Source organism: Dromaius novaehollandiae, chromosome 3 (assembly GCF_036370855.1).
Source record: "Dromaius novaehollandiae isolate bDroNov1 chromosome 3, bDroNov1.hap1, whole genome shotgun sequence".
Taxonomy (NCBI): Eukaryota; Metazoa; Chordata; class Aves; order Casuariiformes; family Dromaiidae; genus Dromaius; species Dromaius novaehollandiae.
The window spans coordinates 18,196,586-18,220,122 of record NC_088100.1 but is presented as its reverse complement, the minus strand read 5'-3'; the positions used below and the strand labels follow the sequence as shown (position 1 = coordinate 18,220,122).

Below are 23,537 nucleotides of genomic sequence, written 5' to 3'. Positions count from 1 at the left end.
TTATGGGCATAGTTTTCAGACAGTTATTTTCAGACTAAATAACATTATCTAAATTATACATAAAAAGGAGGAGAAAATTTATATGTAACCCATTTTATTTCTATATTCTGACTCAATATAGTTGAGTCAGATGCTGACCATTTTTTTTCTGGCAACTAAATGCCTTCTTCCTTTCCAGATTTATAGAGCACCATATTGATTTTAGGATTATAGTGGTTTGTCAAGGACTGCTTTTATTACCAGAATTTAAAGAAGACCAGGCCCAGCAACTGGATCGCATGAGCAATCTTGGGCACACAGATTAGATTAGTAAGGAACAGATTAATAGATATATAAATCTAAAGTTGAAAAGATGGAAATCACATTCAATCATTTCAGGAAAAAAGGAAATATTTCTCATACTCATTTGAAACCAACAGGAAATTAGAGCTAGTAAAAAATTTTCAATGAAATAAAAAGATATATTTTTCAGTTTGCTCCTCCCCATGACTTTTTCAGAAAACTGCCAAAACCAGCATCAACATAAAATCCCCATTTTTCAGCTGGGTCAAATTTTGAGTGTCATCTTTAAAGACAAGGGAAGGGGAGAGGGTGTTTCTGTGAAGTTACTGCAACTGTGTGAGCCCTCAGTAGCCTGCAACGGTGAAATCTGTTGATTTAACTCAAATATATCTGGCTAATAATTATTCAGAATAGTTTTTCTTCCTCTCAATGGAGTGTGCAGGTGTGCAACATCCTGTTCTGATGTGACTAGTCAAGTACAAATGACTCTCTTATAACATTCATCCTCCACTGCAGCAAGCGCAAACCCGACTGCTGGAAAACGGCAGCCGCGCTTCTGCAACTCAGGCAAACAATGCCAAAAGAGTGCTTCGGAAAATATTTCCCCCACTGCAGGACAAAGTCTTTCATGAAGTACAAAGAACAGGTGTGCATGTGAGCTAAGTTGTCTCTATTGTTTTATAACAAGCCCTCTCATTTTTTGTACTTCAGCCCTATGTCCATTAAATGCAATTTAGTGGGATCATCAGAGCTTGAAAGGGCAGATCAAACAGCACTAAGATTCCCAGCTGTGCAGGCCCCAATTCAGAGTGAACATTAACCTCCGCGTTCAGCAATAATTTAGTCTATCTGGGATGGAAAGATGCTCTGTTATATTCCTTTCTTGCATGATCCTCATTGGTTTTGCCTCTGAAACAGTCATATTTCCTCCTGAAATAGTCACATAAAGATTGCTCTAGTTTATCACATATACCTGTATATATATGGCATAAGTGTTTATATATCTGTCCCACAGTTAATTTTAGAGGCACACCCAGGGCTCAGCTGACATCCCAGAACCCCTTCCAGACAAAGAGACTGCTTCTATTATTACTATTTTACAGTGCCTGGACCGAAAGAAAAGAAACCTCGGCAAATACAGGGACTCTACCAGCTCTTATTTACATCTTTGTGGAACCGCAGCTGAAACCTGATGGCTGAGGCTGAGGATTGTGCTGAAGGCACTTATTTTAGGCAGAAGATGGTGATCAGAGATTGTACTTTAAAGGTAAATAGGGAAATGGTGCTTTTTAAAAAAAACCTTTTTTTACTCCACTGGTAGCTAAAAGCACTCAAACACTGCTATTCCTAGCACCTGAAGATGAGAGATATGTACAGAATGATTTGCCTTCCAGCCAGATAGGCTGCACCTCAGCTGATATAACTGTATGCATGATATATCTCTCCATTTCACAGTATATTTCTTCCTGACATTTTTTAAAACTGTATGAGACGTATAGTGGAAAAAATCTCAAGAACTGGTCAAGAACCCAAATCTGCAGCTGTCCTTAAACTAAAGACAATGAAAGGTGGTTAGTCTCCACAATACTCTTTATGCAAACTGTTAAATTATGTATTAGAGAGAAAAATAGCTATTTTAAGTAACTACTAGTGATATAGCTAAACAATAACACTTCTATTGCTGCATCCAGTACTGGAGACATCCCAGGAAAGGCCAACTCCAAAAGATGAGTTATGGAGAAATTGCAATTCATGGCCAAAATGTAGAAATAACCGTTTTTTTCCTCTCTCTCCTCCTGTTCTTTGCTTCTGTATCATACTGTGCTACATAAAACATTTTGCTTGTTTTGATTTTTCCTAAGCACTGAAGTTTATTTTGGATCAGTGAGGTGAGAAACCTTTCAGAGGCTCAGGAGACTCCATAAGCCCGAGAGCCCAGTACTTGCACCTGTCAGGATCATGGTTTCCTTCAGCAGATTGCTAACTTGGAAATATAGCAGACACATTTCTGCATCTATTTCCTTCTCTGCCTTAACAAGAGAAAGCAGTATTGTGCAGGTAACATGTAATCAAAGGTTTCATTTGTCAGATTAAATGGATTGTGATTTTTTTTTTTCAGAAGTGAATAAAAGCTGCAGCAAACTCAGTCTGCTTTGCACAATTCCCTGGGTACACAAACACTAGAGAGCTTGCCTTGGAGAACATTAGATGGATTAAAAGACTATATAAAAAAGAATAAGTAACTGAGGTTACTCTGATTAAGGAAAGCAATGCTTGTCTGTGTGTTTGCATGAATCTTCACAGTCACATTAAAGGCTTAATTACTTTTTAGTTAAGGATTCCGGTTCTACCGACCAAGAGAACTATAAAGAGACAAAACTAATTAATGCAAAATATTCAGAGTCAGGAAGCACAAAAAATTCTTGCAATATCCATTTCCTTTAGACACATTAAAGTTACTGAAAGATACATCCAATAAAATCAGACAGATTTCTTCTGCTGAAGTGTGTGCTGCAACATTGCTTCTTTCCTCCATTCTTGCTGAGCTTCCCTCTAGAAACCAATCCAGTATTTATATCCCTTTTACATGTAACCGTTCACAAAATAGAAAGCAAACAGATCCTGGGATCTTGACATTTGCGGACAGCACAGATCAAAGCTACAAACAGATACAAAGAGGCCTTCGCTTTGGAGGTCAACATTTTCAGAAGCACCTAAGGTCCTTAGCAGTCTAAATCCCTCAGGTAAGTGCCATTTTGAACAATGAAAAACTAAGAATTAAAGCTTCACTAAAAAGTGCAAATTAGGTTCCTAAGTCACTCCCAAAAATCAGGTATAGTTGAATAAATTGCTTAAACCTTGTTGTTTTTCAGAAATCTGTGTCTTCAGTCAAAACCCTTTTGAAAAATTGCATTGGGTGCCTATATGAACCTTCAGACACCTATATACGTTTTAGAATACAGCCCTATGGACCTAAAGTGTCTAAATGTGACTGACTGGCTGTATCTGAACCCCCATTAAACCTGCTGCTGGTCTGTCAATGGGCCATTTGCCTTCTATTATATCAGAAATGCTCAAGAGCTGTTCCAGTTAGTGCTTAGACATAAGACACTGTCAACTAACATCACAACCAATGGTCAGCATGAAGGAGTATGACTGGGAAACTATGTTGTCTTCCCCATTCCCTTCTTCCTTCAGCCATACATCCTTTTGATGTTATCCCAACAAGATGAAGGAAGAGAAATGTAAGCGCCCCACAGCAGCTCATCATTGCAGAATTACATTTATGCTGAGCCAGATCATCCAGCTTTAGAGTTCTTTTATGCTGACGGTGCAGTGAAAAGCAGCTGCACAGCAATGGAGACTCCTGCCCTACATTTCTATTTCTATCTAGCCCAGAGGAATCATAAGAGGATGACCACATCAATCATAAACAATCCGAATATATTTTGATGCATACTATGAAGTTGGATGAATGTTGCATAAAAGAGGATTGTGCCTATTTGTTAAAATAGAAAGCATGAATGAAATGATTTTGTGCTTTGTGAATATTCAATAGTTATGCTGCTAAAACGTTCAAAGGAAGCACATGTGCATTGAAACATTTACAAGCACATTTGTGCTAATGTTGTTGGAGGTAACATTCTCACTGCCATCTTGAAATCTCTTCTCCTCATCAAAAATTTCAGTTACCCAAATCAGGGGACAGAAACAACAATATGTGCCCTACTTAATCATTCACATACAAAAGCAGCTGACATGTAGAGCCTTGCATGAAAAGGTTCACAAATGGTAAACAGATTGCATAAAATGTTAAACAGAGGAAAGTAACATGGAAATTACCAAATATCCAATATAATATAACTGAAATTCATAAATGAAACAAGAAGAAACTTCAGAGCTTTGGCAGCACAAGGACCTAAGCAAAGTATTATTGCTGTTTACACTTCCACTGGATACCAAAAGCAGTAAGCATACAAGACTTTCTTGTCTGAAATGGGCAGGTGAGATGAATAACAAGATGGAGCTGATGTACCATGTCATGGAGACATGACCCCAACACTGCACAGATGTAGCAGAAGAGAACCTGTATCCATGTAGTGTGTGGCAGGAAAGTGGCAATCAGGCAAACAGAGAGAGGAAAGAAATCCCTTCAGCATCTCCTCGCCTGCTAAATCCATGTCTATGTCAGTCACAGAGAGGTGAACTGACCCAGTAGGCAAGTTGCAATGGTGGGAAACCTCAGGCTTCACAGCTTCCAGCCCAGTGTGCTTTCCATTAAATCATTCTTCTTCCAAGTGTTCATTTAAGGCCACACCTACAACCTAGCTCTGTATACCTTATCTTCTATTAACAGGTCACCCAGTTCTAGTACCATCTTTTTATCACATGAGAAAAAAAAAACAAAAACTTTTTTTGAAAATATTCTTCTGTATCTCTTTCAAAATTTGCATACATCATCTCCAATATTTGTGATAGGAAAGCTCAGTGTGAAGGCTTCAGATCTCACCAACACACTTACACGATGTCTATTCATTGCTGGCCTGGGTTTCATCACTAATACGTACAGAGGGTGTATGTACACTATACTCACTGCAGAGGAACTTGTCCAGGTTGAACTGAACTCAGCAAGAAGCCTTCAAGAACTGGTATGGGCACATCTTCTGAGAACATGTTTTACTGAAGAAAAAAAAATAAAAATATGAACACAGGGAACTGACATCCAAGTAAAATACAAACCATGTAGTATTTTATTTCCTAAGAAGTCATGCATTTCATACTGTCTACCAGCTTTTAAAGGTCAAATGTGTAAACTTAAGAAGTATGTGTGAGTGTATACTGGTTGCAAAGCTCATTTTTGTCAGTTCTATGAAGCAATAACCCATGAAATATAGTTGATATCTCATGGGCACAGTTCTCCATGCCTGCAAACATTTAAAATTGCACTTGTGGTACATAAAAGATTTATAATGATCTCACCCACAAATATAAATTTTATCCCACATAGGAGAAAAGACCTAGAAGCAGAAGCAGTGAACAGCTGAATATGAGCACAGTGTCATAAATTCATAACACTTACAGCTTTTTAACAACCAGCCATAAATGTGACTGATTTCAATTTAATTTATGAGACTTTGTGATAGAACCAGGATTACCGCCTTAAAACTGAGCTTTCAAACACAATGGGTACAAATATGGTCTTACTAGGATGGCAGTTGAGGCAAATGGGATGAGGGTGGCCATCTGGAAGGTCCCTGAGCCATACTGTATGTGCAGGGTCAGACAACAGGAGCAGAATAGGCTCCACCAAACTGTAGCTGAGACACTACTACTGCTCCAAAATGAAGCAGAACGTCCCTTCACAGCACTAGCTACCGCTAGAGAACATGTTGTCAAAGACTATGCAACCCACCATAACCAAACCTAGGGCTCCTCATAGGGGTACAGCTAAGCCGTAGATGACCAGGACATACATCATGGCAGTGTTATGGCTATTTCTCATGTAGGTAACTGTCAGATTCACTTCTCCTCCACCCATCTCCCCCCAACATTCACATGACTCCATTCCTTATAATATTTTCCCCATTTTTAGATAGTTTTGTCTGGACTGGAATTTTTAATGGCAGTTATTTGAAAGCAAGGAATAGCTAGGGAGGGACTGGAAGACAGGAAATAGTACCATGTGAGAGGACAGGGGACAAAACAAAAAACGAGACATGTTTGTTCAAGCGTGACTGGAATAGTTCATGTTAATCCACTCCCATAAGTCAAAAGTATTTGTTTTCCAAAATGCAACATTATGCTTCTCCCACTATTGTATCATTTCAGTCCAGTATCTATGATAAAAAAAAAAAATCTGAATTTCAGCTACATGTATCTCATAAAACTCCAAGACAAGCCCTGAGAGTTGGCAAGTCAACAGAACTGTTTATTTTCTTGGACACAGCGAATGACATTTATTTTGGGGTCTGGCAAAAGGAAAATTTTTTAAACACCCTGGAGAATCAGAGTTTGCCTCAGAGCTCTCTCTGTCTGCACCTGTCAGAAGTTTGATTTTTTTTTCGCTCTCTCTCTCTACCGTACATATTGGCAGCTTGGAAACCTAATAAACAAACAACTTGTGTATTTTTCCTTTAACCTCATCAGGAAAACCAGGATGAAGGAAACATATTTTACTACTTAAGCATTTTTTTTCCATTTTTATCTTATATTGCACTTGTTCTTACATGGGGAAGATAACAAACATTCCCTTGTGTTGCCTATGTGTACGTATTTGAAGGCATAATATTATGTCACAGTGTGAAGTTGTAATATTGTGCCTATTAAAACATCAAAACTAGCTCAATATAGAAAAAGACATGGTGAGGTCAAGCTACAGATGTATCCCCAGAGGTACTAAATAAGAAGGACACTTTAGTCCCAATTATTTTTAAATCTGTGTTGATAACTAAAGTGTAATTCTTCCTTTTTGAGGGATAATGTGTTCACTAATTCAAACCATTCATGAATAGCCGTAACATCTGAAAGGACAAAAAGTTTTATAATTTATTTACATTTAAAAAGAAACCTTAAAGAACTTACTTACATTTTCTTAACAAGAAAATCATTGACTGGTTAAGGACAGAAAACTTTCAATGTTTGAAAGGTTCATGATAGTTATTAGATACTGGTTCATATCTTAGTCAAACTAATCATGAACCATTAGAGAGCAACATGGTAGTCTGTGTGAAATGTAACAGCATTAGTTTCTTGGGTAAAATTGTAGATACAGCTAGTAATCCTGGGGCAAAAAATGATACTGAATTCATATAGTGCTCATAGTAACTCTCAAAGCACGTTAGAATAGAATGAAGATAAAAGGGGAGCTTGAAGATAAAGGATTAGTAACTGGCTATTTAGCACCTCTCTGGATGTTAACATTTTAAATCTAGCTTTGTGAAAATTTATTCACTTTCATATTATTGACTGATCTGAAACAAATACATGGTCTGCAATAAGCAATAGGCAAGTGGCTATGGACAACACCAGAAAGTTAGTGGTCTCAGCAGTGAGGTCGGAGGAGATGCTCTGTGCATTATAAAGAGGCATTGCTAAATGATGGCAAAGCCAACTGGCAGGACAGCAGTGAGGAGCTTGCAGAGCTCCTGACTAAAGGGGTTAATAAAAAAAGTTCTTCAGTCTCTGAGGCTATCTAAGCTTGTGCTCTCTGAAGGCATTAAGGCCCTCTAGGTACTGGTGCAGTTATGCAAAATGAAATCTGTGCAATATCCTAACTAATCTGGAAGCATCCTGGACTATTATTGTGCTGCAAAGTTACAGCACGCAGAAGCTCCAGTCATGGCCTAAGAAACCATTGGACTGACTTTGTTTCTGGAAGTCCAATCGTCTTTTCCTAAGTCACTTGTCCTAGTAAAAGACAATACCTTTTTTTATATACTTATCTCAACTTTTATGCTGCAGACCATTGTGGTTGCAACAGCTAGGACTGTTGTTTCAAGTATCATTCAAAGAACATGGTCAATGTCTCTGAGAGAAACAAGAGAAGCAATATTCATTCAAGGGTTTCATTAAGAAGCAAAAGTTTTTAAGAATACAGAACAGGGTTTATTTGCTTAAAAAAAAAAAAAACACATCATCACCAGAATGTCTCACCTTACCAAGAAGGCAAAGTGGACTCTAGAAGTCAAAGAAAATCCTCTCTTTCCAGACAAACTTTGTGTGTTTTTGCATGTTTCATGTGAATTTCTGCTAGAGAGAGATTTTGTTCAAAAGGCTGTGTTCTAATATCTTATCCGTTCTGCCTGCCTTGCAAAGGCCCCCACTGAAAATCTCCCTTACTGACTTCAGCAAGACCTTTCACATAAACAAAATTTGGGCTTGAATGATACTGCATGTATCTGGTCAAAAGGATTTGAAAGATCTTCTCATTCCCTGCATGTCAATTATGGCTATTTTTTTCGCCTCCAGCTAAGATGAAAAGAAGAGGCTGAAGAAAGAGGAAATACTGTTGTTTGTGTAATCAGCACATGTCATGTTCTGAGTGATGCTTGTGTTCCAGCTGCAGAAGTGTAATTTTCCTTTCATTTTCAGTTTTATCAGAAAATTAGCCTTTGTTAAAATCATGGTTGTTTGTAATATTTTTGTATACCTGTGTTTAGTCTTCTAATCATACCACCTTGGCTGTTAAATTTACCATTGCCTCTTTTAGAGTAGAGTGACCTGCAGGATGGAGAAGAGGACAAGTGTTTATACCCCAGTAGATGCAGGGAGACAGCTCTTATTTGCACTGATTCTTTAGCTATTAATAACAATGAATATGAAATCCTCATAGGCTGAGGAAAGGGAAGAAGGATAACCTTTTCTTCTGAAATCAGTGTTCTGGAGAAATGACTGTATTAGAGAAAACTGGATAAGAGTTTCTTTTATTCTTTTAATTCTTCATGATAAAATCTAATTAGTCATATTTGTAGTGTCCTTTTCCAAAAATTCTTTCAAATATGGCAGCTCTAATCCCATAGTTTTGATGTAGGTTCATTTCCACTTTTATGAGGGGGCAACAAACCATATTCAAGTAGCCTATCATCAAAATATTTTCAAATACTACAGTTTCCAGAGCATGTAACTTTAAAAGAGTAACTGAGGCTACATGCTACTTACTACTGCCACATCCTGATTCTCTGTTCAGTCAGTGGGAAATAGTAAGCATAGAAGTCAATTTGGATACCAATTGCAGGCAGGAGGAATACTGTCCATTATGTCTGCAGTCAAGATTTATTTGAGAGGTTTTGTATGTGTCAGTGTAAAAATAATGGAACCCAGAAAGACTCTGAAATTGTAAATATTAGGGTTATCAGAGCTAAACAGTTAGCATCTGACTCACACCAAAAGAGCAGTTACTCATGTGCACAGTACAATTTCAGTAGCAGCTTCTAAATCTGGCCTCCAGTAGCTATAGTGACTAAAACATTCTCTCTAGTTTTTCGGAATAATATACAATTGTCATCAAAATGTATTAGCCCAGAAAAAAACAAGTATTCATCTTAGCACTCTGATTACAGATAATAGAACAGCTATGAGTTGCAGAAGGGAAATGGCCAGAGTTTTGCAATGTCGAGTCAGGTGTTACCATGTGCTTCATTCTCTTCTTCTCAAATACATAATATTCATGTTTCTGTGATGCAAAGTTTAAGCTGAACCAGCCACTGCTTTGGCATCAAAAGAACAACATATAATTTTAAAAGATCACTTGACAGCCTAGGCACAAAACCTTCTAGGTATTAACTGAGAGAAGTTCTTAATATCCGTTTAACTGTTCTACAGCTCTGCACATTTCATCTGGAAACGAATACAAGCCATTTGCGTCATCCAGACTAGAATGCATTTTTAGTTTCTTAACAGTACCCAAATTCTGTCAGGAATTGTTCATATATAAAAGAATCTACCAGACTAAAAAAAAACATAAAATCAATTAGGTTATTATTTCTCATTGCTTTCTGGACTATTCTGGTACCATAATGCCTTTTACCTTTGAATGTTTATCCTGTGATCTTTGTGTCTAGGGGTACCCCAACATTAAACACATCACATCTATCAGTGATCAGTAACTGATATTTAGAACTTGCTTGATCTTCCTCTGCTTTCTCCAGCCTTTTTCTGTTATATCTGGAGACAAAATGGGTGGTTATACAATGGTATGCCAAACCAGCATCCCCCTTCTCCCAAGAGATATGAGGCACCAGACAGCTGGAAACAACGAAGGCTGCAGGGCAGCAGACACTTGTTGATCTAAAACACGACCAAAGCAATCTGGATCAGCACCTAGGCCAGTAACTGGGGAGCAATGCAAGCCACTGGAGATGGTGATAGACTGGAATTCATGGGATGTTGGCTTGGCTCTGCTACCTTACCTTCAACAAATCCGTAAAAGAGAAGTTAAAATGTTCCACCCTCTGCAAAGTACAAGAAAATCTATGAGCAAGAAAGAAGCAACAAGAACTAGAGTAATTATTATTTCAGCACAATAACTGCCTAACCACTAGAACACATTCTCTCATATATCAGCTGAACAGCCAGTAAATACAGAAAGGCAGCTATCCCCTAGAGAAATAGCTTTAGTCATCACATATCTCCTGGAGACCATGGGAGTTTCTAAAAGACACCCAGTACAGGGTAGGTAACCAGCCTCCTCACAGTCTGACCAAAGAGCAGGGACACACGTGACTCTGAAGTGACACTGAGGCATATATATGCTCACTGCTCTTCACCAGGCCACCATTTTTCTGCTTCTGCTAATCTTTTTCATTCTTCTGAAACTTCAGTCCTCCCTTCCTTCCTCTTCCTCTGTTTCTCACAGGATGAAGAGACTTCAGAACAGCCAGGAAAATGCTGTGGAGTAGGAACAAACCACAGCCAAACAGGTGAGTGCTTCCATTTTTCTTTTTTAAACATAAAATCGCAAATAGCAGAAAAGGGTTGTTAGAAATACCTGAGAATTTGCTGGTTTACAAATCTTTTTCTTTACTTCTACACACACACACACACACACAGAGACACACACACAGAGTAAGCATCCTACCAAAGTTAGCTTATGTGCCTCTTAGTTTGTGAGGAACAGCATCACAGTCTTGCTATTTGGCAAATGAATGTGGAGAGCTGCTAACGCTAGTCAGACCTTGGTTAATGTAGACCAGGAGACCATAACAGTTCATGCAATTTACTGCTGGTTAGATGAAACATATTCATACCGAAAAAGTGCTACTCTTTTTCTTTTTACCAGCTCCACTCACTGTATTACACAATCCTCCATGCCCGTGCCATTAAATTCACCAGCTTTCTAGACCACAGCCTCTACAGACATCTTCCACTCAGCTAATGACTATCTCCCAGACAGCATTCATTTTATTGGCATCCATAAAAGTCCTAGCTTATTTGCCTTGCAAAAGTTAGATTTTTATTCATTGCGTATGCTTCATTGAGTTAATTAAGAAGTACCCAGCACAGCCTTGGCTGATCTTAGTCTGGATCCATTTCCAGTAGCGTGTCATTTTAGCATGATTTTTTCCTATACATTTTCACATAGCTTAAAACAATGAAGAAAACCAGTGACTAAAAATCATTTGCTACTATTTGTTACTATTCCAGTCATGCCTGAAGGTTCATACCAGACAGTTCCTCTGGTGTGTCTTCCAAAATCGTCACAAGAAAAGGTTCCTGCTTCCCAGAAGCTCTCAATTCAAACAAGACAAACAAAAGTGGAAGTAAAAAATGGTATTACTATTGAATTATTGACTGATTAGGTGACCTACCCGTGGTACCATTTTGAGCCTGTGGAAAAAACACAGAAGACAGAAGAGGCAATTTTTTTCTTTTTTTTCCTGGTTTCTGTGTTCATAGATACCAAAAGTAGTTAAATTAACTTTAAATTCCATAAAGAAAGTTCATAGTTCTGTAGCTGAATACTAGAGTGAGCATCTTTTAGGCATTAAAGATAATTTATTTGTGTGTGTGTGGGGGGGGGTTCTTCCGTATCAGATTTATTCATAACTCTGAGTGTTCACATATCGATGGTCAGACAAGCCTAGTAACAAAGCCTTATTGACCCTTAGGAAATATCTTTATGGTAGTTGTCCAGTAATCAAGAAAAAGGTATTTGAACTAATTGGTCGTTCTTGAGGGTCTTTCATGGTGAATATGGATATGAATACATCATTACAAAATCAGGTCTCTATGAAGTTTCATTTTTCTTCACATGCACTGCTAGATGGACATGTGTCCGTGGCACCACTCATTGCTAGCAGTATTATAATTGTTTCATCACCCAGGGGCCAAGGGCAGAAACTCAAGGCTAGGTACAGTTCTGTAACAGGGAATTCTTGCTAGAAAACCTGGTGTGGGACATAACAAAGTCCCCTGCAGGATAACGGTTGATCTACCTCTTCATCAGGTGTTTCCACCGGGCACTGGTGAAGATGAAAACATTTGTGATTGGAAATTGTTCCTTAAGAATGTAGAAGTAACAACTTTGTCAGCATCTCCAATTCTATATTTTTACCAGTTATAACTCACATAAGAAAAATGAAGGGATATTTTCTATTTCTAGCAAGTGTACATTAGTACATTTGCCTATTAGGCAGATTCTTGTTGAACAAGGGTAATAGATGCTATCTAAAATCCTTTATACTTCACTTTGCACAAGCTGATCATTTTAGGGGCACACATTTTATGCAAAGCCAGTGTGGTAGAAGCAGAGGACATGGGGCACATTCAAAGTTCTCTTCTAGAGCACATAGTCCATGGTCTACTGTGCTGTCCCTACAGACAAGATTAGGTAAACATTTCCATTGCCACAGGTTCAGTTTTGCTTCTTCCAGACCATTTTAGCCCCCTTCAGGCTGCCTAATGTCTTTCGTAATGTAAAAAGAATCCACAGTCATCCATTTCACTGATCTTTTTCTTACTATTTCCTCCTTAAAGGAAAAAACACATTCATCAACTACAGTCAAGAATCTCCATACCTTGTCCTTGACTGGCTTTTGGAAAGAAGAAATAAAATCCATCAATGGCTTTTCTTGCCTATTTTACATTACTCTAAGCTAGAAATTTTTGAGTAAATACTGCACTGAACAGAAAGCCTCTCTCTGTCCCCCTAGGGTATTTCTAATGCATTGATATACATGTTAAAGTATGATTTGTGCTCCACATGGACCACAGCTTCAAAAATAGTAGCGGCTCCAATGTACAAAAGGTGCATTGCTCTGAGGGAATGTTCTGCAGTCAATCTGATGACTTCTGTGACCTTTTCCAATGAGATGAGAAGGATCATAAGACCTATGCATTGCCACCCCAATCCCCAGACTTAAAGCTCTTGATGTCTTGGTGAAAGCTATAGCTGTACGTATTTCCCTTGCAGTGATTGTTGTCTGACACAAAAGATGACTTTGAAGACAAAGCTGGGCTAGCCACACAGTACAAAATCAGTGCAGAGCTGGATAAAAGCTTCAGACTGATACTTGTGTTCTGAAAATTGTACCCTAACTAAATATTTCCTGAATTTACCATTAAAACCATTCGATCTAAAATTAGAGATTCCTGCGTGCGGTGCCTCCACCCCACTCCCATTTTAAAGTCTACCATAAAAATCCAGCAATCAGTGATTAGCTAAGGTCCAAGGAGAACAGCTAAGACGTGGGTTGTCTTGTAAGCTCTGCCACAGATTTCTTGTATCTCAAGAAACTTAACCTGCAGCAAAACAGTTCAGCAGATGCCCCCTGCAGTGCGCTTGGGATCCCTGGTCCTTCAGTCACCCAGAACGATGACCTAGCAGGGACACACCAGGGCTCTCTTCTGGGAAAGAGAGATGCAGCCCTTGGGGGTTTCATCCATGAGTACTGCTTGGAGCCAAAGCAAACAAATAGCCCAGGAGCTGGGAAGCGTCTGCCTCACTTTCCCCAGCACTGATCTTCCCTACAAATAAAAGGACAGAAGGGACAAAAGGTGAGGAAGATAATACTACTTCCAGCATCAGGGAGTCACAAAATATCCTCAGGCTAAAAAGATTATAAAAGTGCAAGGAATTATTATCTCCATGTATACAATGGGCCGTTGTGCCTTTGAGAGTTGTACCAAAGGCATTTAGCTGAAACAGAGCAGGAACCAACTATAAGCAGCAGCTTGCATACTCTGGGCAGCTGAGAAATACAGTAAGCAACAAGAATACTCCCTCAGAATTGTCCCTTCCTTCATTTGCTCGCTTGAACTGTGCCCCCAAAAATCTGTGCAGAAGTCTGGGTAACATGTCTTACATTCTGACATTTTCAAACTTTAACTGACAGAGAGCAGAAACGTCTTTGAAAAACGGAGCATCAACAGTACAGAAAAGAATATGGGCAATTAGGCCTTCACCTTGACACACTTCCTCAGGCAAGCAGGCTCCACGAAGTCAGAAACGTTGCTTGAGCAGGGTCTGAGACCTCACTGCAAAAAGCATTTAAACACATGCTTTTGATTTCAACAAGACTTGAGCAGATACTTAAAGTTAAGTGCAGTTTGATGAACTGCACTTGATGAATGGCTGCAGGATCAGACCTTTACACCATTCAACTCCAAGCTGCTTTTAAAGACTCTTCACTTCTGTGTTTACAATTCTCCCTTCTAGAAACATCACTATTCAATCTAAACCTTGCTCATTTTCCTTTACGGTGGCATTAAATCCTGAAATTAAATTAATTAGTTGGTAATTTTCACTCTGTAAAAATGTGTTGACACGAGGCGTATAATAAACAGTGGTCGGGTCAGATAAATAGTGAGGCATTACCTGACCCCGAGCCATTATTATAATTAGCTCACTGTCACACATTACAGCCTGTTCTTCAATCTATCGTTCAAAGAACATGCAAAAGGACATCCGCATGTAGGTACCAGTTCTCAGTCCCAGATATCCTGGTAAGGAGAGTTTTTTACCCCATAAACAGCATAGCAGAGTGCCATTTTCAATTCTGCTAAGGCTTTAAGCGCTATGGGAATGGCTGTTATTTCCAGTTGCTGTTGTTTCGCCGTTTTTAAGCTGTCATCTTCCAGGAGAGTTGGACATTTCAGCGTTCTGTCAGAGCAAACAACAAACTTCAGCACCTCAGTAATGACAGCAGCAACAAATACACAGCACTTGCACATCGCACACACACCGTGGGATCTTAAAAACTCAGAACAGCTGATGATCTTCTATAGAAGAAATCTTTTCTTCACCTGAAATAATGCCAGATATTCAAAAAAAAGGATGAAATTTCTTACGAGGGGCGATAAGCATGATGTATCGTTGGTGTTTGAGTCAAATGCTGGATCTTTCCAGTTTTCACTATATAATATAAACAAGTTATTTTTATAATATGACGATTTCTGGGTTGTTTTTTTTTTTTTTTTTAACAAAGGAACACATGATGTCATGGGCAAACAAATATTGTGTTAGTTTGTTTCTAATAACAGACACATTTTTTAAAGTTAGGATAACAGGAAAAAAACAAGATAAAAGGAAAAAAGATGAAGTTAGTGTTGAATGAATTAATAGCAGGCAGGTGGCTGGGTGGGTGTCATGGCAGATAAACACTGAGATGAAGCCAAGGTAATTATAATTATAATCTGGCTAGTAATGCTTTCAGCTGAGGGTGTATAAACCTCTGTAAGTTAATACTGAGATGTTCAGAGCAACCTCCTTCTTGCCTGCTCCCCAAAGTCACAATCTCTTATATTCAAATACACATTCTACATATTTTTTGTTTCCTTTTGAGGATTTTAGTTATTATTTTTTAAGAGGGCTATTACATTGTAACTAGAGTTCAACCAACTTTCCACTCTCCTCTTGTAAATCCCGGAAAGCATGAGCATGTAATCAGCTGGGTTTCTCCTGACCTCCATGTTTTGCTGGACAGAATTCACCTCTTTCTATCATTCTCTTTCACAGTCTCTCTTTCCCCACTGTGCTGTTCACAGGGGTATAAAATGCTCAGGCAAACAGAAGTCAAAGGCAGATGTGTCGGCAGCATTTCTTTCTGTAATTTTACTAAATGGATATAGTCCATAAAAGCAGCCTTAATTAATGGAAACATTTTAAAGGCACTTATAATAAACAGGGAAAACAACAGTTGCCAAAAGCAAACTTTATTAACAAAGTATGTTTAAAAATTACTTTCCTGAAGATGAGAAAAGATTTTATATACACAATAATTAAAAGAGGTATTTGTTTATTCAAATATCCTAAAATTGTATAGGGCCTGGGTTTGAAACATGTTTTTAGTTTCTGGAGGATGAAAGTGGGAGAAGATAGATAGATAGTTTTCTTGCTCCTGCGCAACTTGGGGAAATGCTTTTACTGTGCCTCAAGAGTCTTTTATTATTTAAAGGTCTGAACCTGAAAGGTGCTGAGTGCTCTCAGCTCTCATTGACTTCAACGTCAGCCAGTTCCAGGGGAGCACTGCATCCCACAGCAGATGTTCCCCCCCATAGAGCATCTGCTCAAGCACACCCAATATTGAGGCCTCAATTCAGATTCAGCAGAGCTCTTAAGTACATGCTTAAGTGTATCCTTAACCTGACAGCATTCCAGCAGGATTTAGCTATATGTCTAAAAATTAGTATATATTTAAATATTTTACCTTCTTGAAGGGAAAAAGCATATTTTTTTTTCCTGTGGAAGATCTGACAACATGTCTTTTCATTCAAATATTACTTCATCCTTAAAACAAAAAAGTCTTCATAGGTTAAACTATTCTCAGCAGGTGAATAACCTGAACCAATTCCTTTTTCATTTTTTTATCATCACAGTTCATTTTTGCCTGCATACACTTTGCACAATTTTGTCATGATGGGGATGCTGGTGGAGAAGCTGAATAATCCCCATGTTCTTGCTTCATCAAAGGAAATGGCTTTCTTTAGGAAAATGACCCTTCACACACCATCTGACACTGGCTTTCCAATCAAATATAGAAAGTAAATGCAAACTGTCCCTACCATCTGTGACAACATCCCTTTAATTCTTCAAACACTTCTCTGTAAAAGGCAGCTATTAGTAATAGCCATACATTTTGCCACATTTGTATATTAGAGTTGCTTTCTTTCATTCCTGATTGAGACAGAATCATTGTATTATTAATCTAGAGAAGTTCTCTGTCCTTTTTAATTCCAGAATAATGAAACTCATTGGAACTTGGCGGCATCAGTCCTGCTGACTAATCGTTGGCATTGGCTAATGGCAATTTTTAATCAAATCTTATTATTAAATCAGAATATAAAAGATTTAGAAAATGCAAGATTGCAGCTAGAGGTCATTAGTCATGAGCACAAGAAGTAATCAATACAATTATGGTTGCTCAAATTGTGTCGGATGGGCCAGGTGGCAGAGTGTGATAATGCGTTACCCTTTCACCTTGGTGTCCCGCTTATATCACAGATAACAGCAAGTCTGCTGGTTTCCATCTAATCTCTGGTGGATGTTTGAACATGCAGAAACCGTTAAAAGGAATTCAGCGTAATGGGCTAAATTCAGTTCTTAGTCACACTGGTGTAAATTTTCAGTAGAGTTCTTCCAGATTTACACTTGCCTAGCTGCAATTTGTTTAGCTATATCTTTTCTAAAATTAAGATGTTATGTTGGATTATAGCATGAGCTAGAAATATTCACTTTACAAAATCATAAACAGCCTAACCTACTGTTAATCACTGTTGTGCAAGTATGAAGTAATTAAAATGAAGTCATTTCAGATTTACACTGATGCTAACGAGAGCAGAACTGGGTCGCTGAACAGTTCCATTCCACTATGAGGACGTGATACTGAGGTGGCCATATTTCGTTTGTCCTAGGATTGTATTTAAGAAAGGATCCTCAGGAAGAAAAACAGGACTAGGAAACATGGAGAGTGCGGATAGCAGGTGTAGCTACGAATAATCTGTTAAAAAGCTGCACTTAATCCTAATAAATGAATTTTCCATCTCAAACTGGTGTTAACTCAATGGCACTAAAAAAGTTTACACCAGCTGTGAATCTGGCCCTACTGGCAAGTGTTCAAGCAAAAATATTACCATCAGCAAGCATTTACTTTCCAAAAGACATGCTTTCATTTATCTCCTTTTAGCAAAATGATTGGCTCAACTCCAATGTTAGACAATTTTTTGACAGTCATCTCACACATGCATCTACCTGGACAAGGGGCTGGGCTCTCTCCCCTCTCAGCAGGGAAGAGCAAGAATTACTTGTTGACCAGCAGAAGTACATGTACAGGACTTTTACATATCAGGAGGAGTATTACCTTGACTAAGAAATCAAATATTTCCTTTAAAACTTATTTTTGACAGTTTTCTCTTACAAACATGTCAACAGTCTCATTTTGTGCCACTCTGTTCCTTGTACTCTCCTACACATCCACCCTCTAAGGAAAACAAAGGAAATTCCAACATTACAAAATTATTGTGTTCATATGGAGGTGGGTTTTTTGCATGAAAAGCCTGGCAGGCTATAAAAGTGGACCATCCTGATTTTTTCTTTTCAAACAGTAAAAATAATTCCTCTTTCATACATAATGTTTCATCCTGTGTACATGCAGGTATACAGGAATAAGAAACAAAAATTCATATAGCAAGCTAGCTATCAACCATATAGACATAATTGCTTCTGGAAATATTGTACTTGAAGACATTTTCATGTCAGCTGTATGTGTTCGGGTAGCATCATAACATGGTGTTTACACCAGATTAATACCATATGCTGTGTGGGAATTATGTCAGGTTATAAATGGAAATACAGTATAATATCTGAAATTCAGGAGTGTGCCAGAGTCTGATTTCTCTTAAAGTGCTGTAAATCAAGAAGAACATAGTTTGAATAAAATTGATCTATATTTACACCAATATAGTGAGGAAAGAATCCAACCGTGGCTGGCTTTAAGTTTCATTAAACAAGGGATAAAATGTATCACCAATTAAAATTATTTCCACATTTTATTAGTAGACCTGTGACCTCATGAAGGCAGCCAGGAGTGCTACCACCAAACTATGGTGAGTCCTCAAAACTAATGGGAATCTTTTTTACGGCTTTTTCTCCCAAAACGGCATTGCTTTTCGGCGGCTCCTCTAGGCCTCTTGTTATGCTGTCCACACATTTTAGCTTGAAGCTGAAAGCACTCGTTTAATCTGCATTTTATTCACTGCCTAAGCAATCTAGCAGTTTTTGAGAGGGGCAGGAGTAGGATGGACTAGGAATGAAAGTATACAAAAGTAGGAGAAGATGAGGGGTGCGAAGAATGCAGGGGGACGGAGGACGCAAGTCTAAACAGCAGCACTACGAGCAGGCTGGAGAAAGGCAAATTGGGGAGTAGCGCCCAAACACCAAAGCCAGCAAAATCTCCATTGATTTTGGTCGCACCCCTTGGGACTGGGAGTGGAGAGGATAACGAAGGTAGTGGAGAGAGGTGGCATCGTTACGATAGCCGAGCTTAGCGCAGTACGAAAGGCTCGAAGGCTTACCAAGGGGCTGACTTGCAGCGCAGCATGGAAGAGCTGAGCTCCTCCGCGGGCCAAGCCCAGCGGCCACAAGGAGCTCCTGGAGCCAGCTGGCCCTGCTAGCCCAGCGACGTGCTTGAGGGCTCCTGCCCCTCTCCGTGGGCCTCATTAACAACCACACTGGTTATTCTGAACAGAGCACGTTACTCAGGTTAGCAGCTTGAAAAAAACGATACCAGAAAATGCTAATGTATAAAGTTACAGCTCTGGAGTTTAAATAAAACTGTACTACATTATATGAGAAGCTTTCAGAACATTACAAAAGTAAACATCTCAAAAGTAAAGCGTGTATTAATCCCTCAGAAACTAGAATTCAGGTTTAAAAATGATTCTCATTTTAAAGTGGATGCACATGCTGTAGGATCACAGCTTCTTTTGTAAGTAATGAAGTATTTGCAAGATACTCTATAGAGTGTTTTCCTGTGCTGCAGTAAGTTATCCTCTGTATTTTCCATTAAAACATGGTATGTGTTCATGTTATTCACTTAAACATTACCTAACTCTCTTAGTGATGACAGGTTGCCATTTTGATTTAAAATTTAAGGGTAGGCTATTGATTTGACCCTGATTCATATATTGAGGAGGACATGATATCTTTTGTGCTAATCTAGCTCCAAGTGGATTAAATATATATAAATATATATATAAACTATATTAAATTATATATAGAAATTATATGTAAAATATAAAAAAACAGCATTGGAGGATTTAACATAAAAGGAGAGTGTTAACTCTCTCTTTGCACAGGACCTATTAATATGAAAATTAGTGTAATATGATTAGCTGTTCCTCTTAACACCAAAGAGAGGGAGTCTTGAGAGATTATTTTGCAAGATGATAACATTTCCCTATCCAGTTTGTAACCCTAGGGAAAACTGAAAAAATATGGATTTTGATTTGAACAATAATGAAATGGTAAGTGATATAGCTTTGCTGTCTTATAATGACTGTATTAATTTGCAAGCTGTAGTGCTAAACCAGAATAGAGGTGCTTGAGGAGATATGCCTGTTATCTAGGCAACGGTTAATATGATGAAAATGCTATTTAGAAGCAGCTCCATGTTTTTATCATAAATATAACCTTAATTCCTTGAGAATCTCCATAAAGTCCTGTTAAAATGTAATAAATGTAACATAATCTAAAAGAGAAGGTTGTCATTTATAACCGTTCCCAGTATTAGTTATGGATCTTTTAAAGTTTAAAAGCACTTTCTGAAAGAGAATCTATTCCATATATCCTATCCTGTATTACTTCCCCAGTTTGGAAAAATGACTTAGCTGTGATAAAGAGATTCAATTTTTACCTTTCGCTTGCTTTTGAGTTAGCTGGTCAGACCTTATCTATTAATTTGCCAGTGAGAATCTCTCTTCAATAGTGCTTTTTTTCCCCCAAAGTGAGAAAGTTCTTTCAATTTTAATTTTAGTGTTGGAGGAAGTACTCCACAAGCAAATGACAGGATGGAACTATATGCAGACTGATGTTTTATCACCGGATTGAAAGTGCAAAGCTTCTGTGAATGCAATGCTCTCCCAATTGTCCAAATTTTTTATTACTGATATTTATGTATGACTAGGTTGAAGAAGCCTTTTTATTGATTAGTGAGACTATATTATACAGATTTCATGACAGGTTTCATTCATAAAGCTGAATTCAATTTGGCAAGACCATAAAACCTAGCCAATTTTTCTCTAACAATAGCTTAACTTAAGCCCTTTGAAACAATATTTTTAAAGTCTCTTGGAAGTCAGCCTAAAGGCCTGAGAAATGTAGGACTAAACCAAGTGATAAACACAGGATTATACCAAGTTGCCCACAACTGCTATCGCACGGTTAAAACTCAACCTGAACGTCTCCTGGCTGGGTTTGCCACGGTTCTCAAGTTTTGTCTTGTCTTATCTTGTATCACAGTGCAGATCTACTGGCACGTTCAAGACACATCATCTTTAGGGCAGAAGCTTCCATAAGGAGGCAGGAGGAGACTGAGCTGTGGCCTCATGCATGCTACAGCCTGTCACCAACTCTGGCAGGCTGCTCTAGGGGACTGTTCTCCTTCACAAGCTCCTCTTCCCACTGTATGCATTTCATTCCTGAGGATCCATTTTACCACAGCATCTAATATAAGCTAGCAGGCTGATGCTCATGAAGAGACAATATTTAAGATGGCATTTAGAAACAATACAGACATTGTTATGTGGTTGTTCTTGCCTGCATACACAAAATGGACATACAGCTAATTTTTCTCAGCTTTCTTATAGAGGTACAACAGAGGTAACTGAAAATTTGCTAAAGGATGGGGAAGACTTTAATTCTTCTGCATAAGGGCAATGAGTAACCTTGTCTCCCTAAGGGACCTGAGAGTCTGTGCCCAGCAGCTGGCTCTTCTAGATTAACAGGGCTCCCGCTTAAAGTAAATGTTGGCGAGGAAAGGGTGGTGTTTATAGGTGAGCTGTAGGGCATGTGTCCTGAGGTTTATTTGTGCTGTAAATCATTATAGCTCTTTTTCCATGTGACAGTGGCACCAAAATGTGCTGCAATATGTTGAAATAGACTTTCAACTCTGAAGAAGAAAAACACAAAGTAAAGAAGGGGGAATGTATTAAAATGTATGTTTCCGGGGCGGGGGGGGGTTAAGCGAATATAACAACAGCTTATCAGCCAAGCCATCAGTCGACTTATAGCCACTGAGAATGGGAATAATATGAGAGGAGATTCTCTCTGCTTACTATCCACATAAGCAGTGACTTTTCTTCCTTTCTACATATTCTACCTGGAGCTATCAGTGTAACGGTTACAGATTTTTGTATCAAACAAGACAAAATATTTTGCCTTCCTCTATTTCAGCTTCCTCCCTTGAGACAGAACTGATAGAAATTGATTAAGAATCAGGGGGAATCTGAAGGATATTCTCCCCACACTGGTATTTTCCTTTAAACACTCTCGTCTATGTTAGGGGAGCAGGAAGGAAGGTTTTTTTGTTCAGCTTTGGTGTGCACAAAGTCTTAGTTTCTGTGCAGATTGCAGGATGTTATGGCGTTGACTATGTCAACATTGTCTGAGTGCATTCTTAAACCCTGTAGCTCTGAGCAGGTAGAAGTCTGTCTGTAGCTGAATGATAAGGCTGTATCTGCTATAAATATAATAACATCATCCACACACATGTACAGATGGCTACAAAAGAGTGATGAGACATCTTGTTTTGCCAAATATAGAAGCTAATGAAAGAAATTATGGACTCTACATTTTAGCTCTTGAGACTTTTATTCTTTGAACTTTTGAGTTCAAGATCTTTTTGGCTCTGGGAAAGTTCAAGCTTTTATTACATTATTTTGTTCCTCCTTACCCCACTAAAATCCTAGAAGCAGGGCATGCATTAATTATAAATAAGAATCTTGGTAAAGATTGCAATTTAAGAACAACAAATTTTTCTTCTGCTAACATTATGCTTTTTCTTTGGGAGATCAAGTAAAGAGACAAGTTTTAATTAAAACAGTGAAACAATCATCACGGAAAGGTTTGGAAAAAACTAAATATTTTCTTCTACAGCTTAAATATTTTGCAAAAAACCACTCCTGACAAAGCTCTTTCAACACTGCTATTAAAGTATAAGTAACCACTTTCATTTAGGGTTATGCAAAAAGAATCCATAAACCATTATCACTTAAGTCTACTGCCAATTTCTCAGCTGTTATAAATGTATATTATTGTGGCTTTGTGGAGTAAAACCATTGTATATCCAGGTCAGGATCCGGCTCTTGTTTTCTGGTGCGGGGTAGCTAGATGAAATTCTATGGCCTCTGTGTTACAGGTAGTTAGACTAGATGCTCTAATGGTCCCTCTTCTGCCTTTAAAATCTATGAATCTAATGAAAATTATGTGTGTGCATCAAGGGGAAAATATGCCTGTTTACTGCACAGTTTTCTTGTGCCTCATTTCACAAGAAGACATAGAAACGTTACTATTTCTCAAGCCAGTATTTCTTTTCACAGTATTGATAATTATATTACAAACAGTATTTAGCACATGAAATTAATAAATCTTTTGCTTCCTAGTTTACACCAGTTTCCCATATTGTATTAGTAACCACACATTAGCTAATCAGCAGGTTGAGGGGAAAGCTGCCAAAAGCAGATCTGATAATTGGCAGCAGTCAAACAATCATAGCAGGAAACTTTACACTTCCTGCAGACAAGGCTACTGATGAAGACAGTGC

The 23,537-nt window shown here is 38.3% G+C and overlaps 1 long non-coding RNA gene across 4 annotated transcripts in view; it reads right to left on the bottom strand.

Moving 5' to 3' along the window:
• LOC135327813 (uncharacterized) overlaps window positions 1–15,180 on the bottom strand; it is a 97,365-nt gene extending 82,185 nt beyond the window's left edge. For 3 of the 4 annotated variants that reach the window (XR_010388194.1, XR_010388198.1, XR_010388195.1), the window contains exons 1-4: window positions 14,743–15,180; window positions 9,809–14,256; window positions 8,432–8,502; window positions 4,877–4,962 (exon numbers count right to left, since the gene is read on the bottom strand). This is a non-coding gene — a long non-coding RNA (uncharacterized LOC135327813). The remainder of the gene's footprint in view (window positions 1–4,876; window positions 4,963–8,431; window positions 8,503–9,808; window positions 14,257–14,742) is intronic. The other variant, XR_010388196.1, reaches the window with a different exon arrangement.
• Between the last annotated feature and the right edge of the window lie 8,357 nt (window positions 15,181–23,537).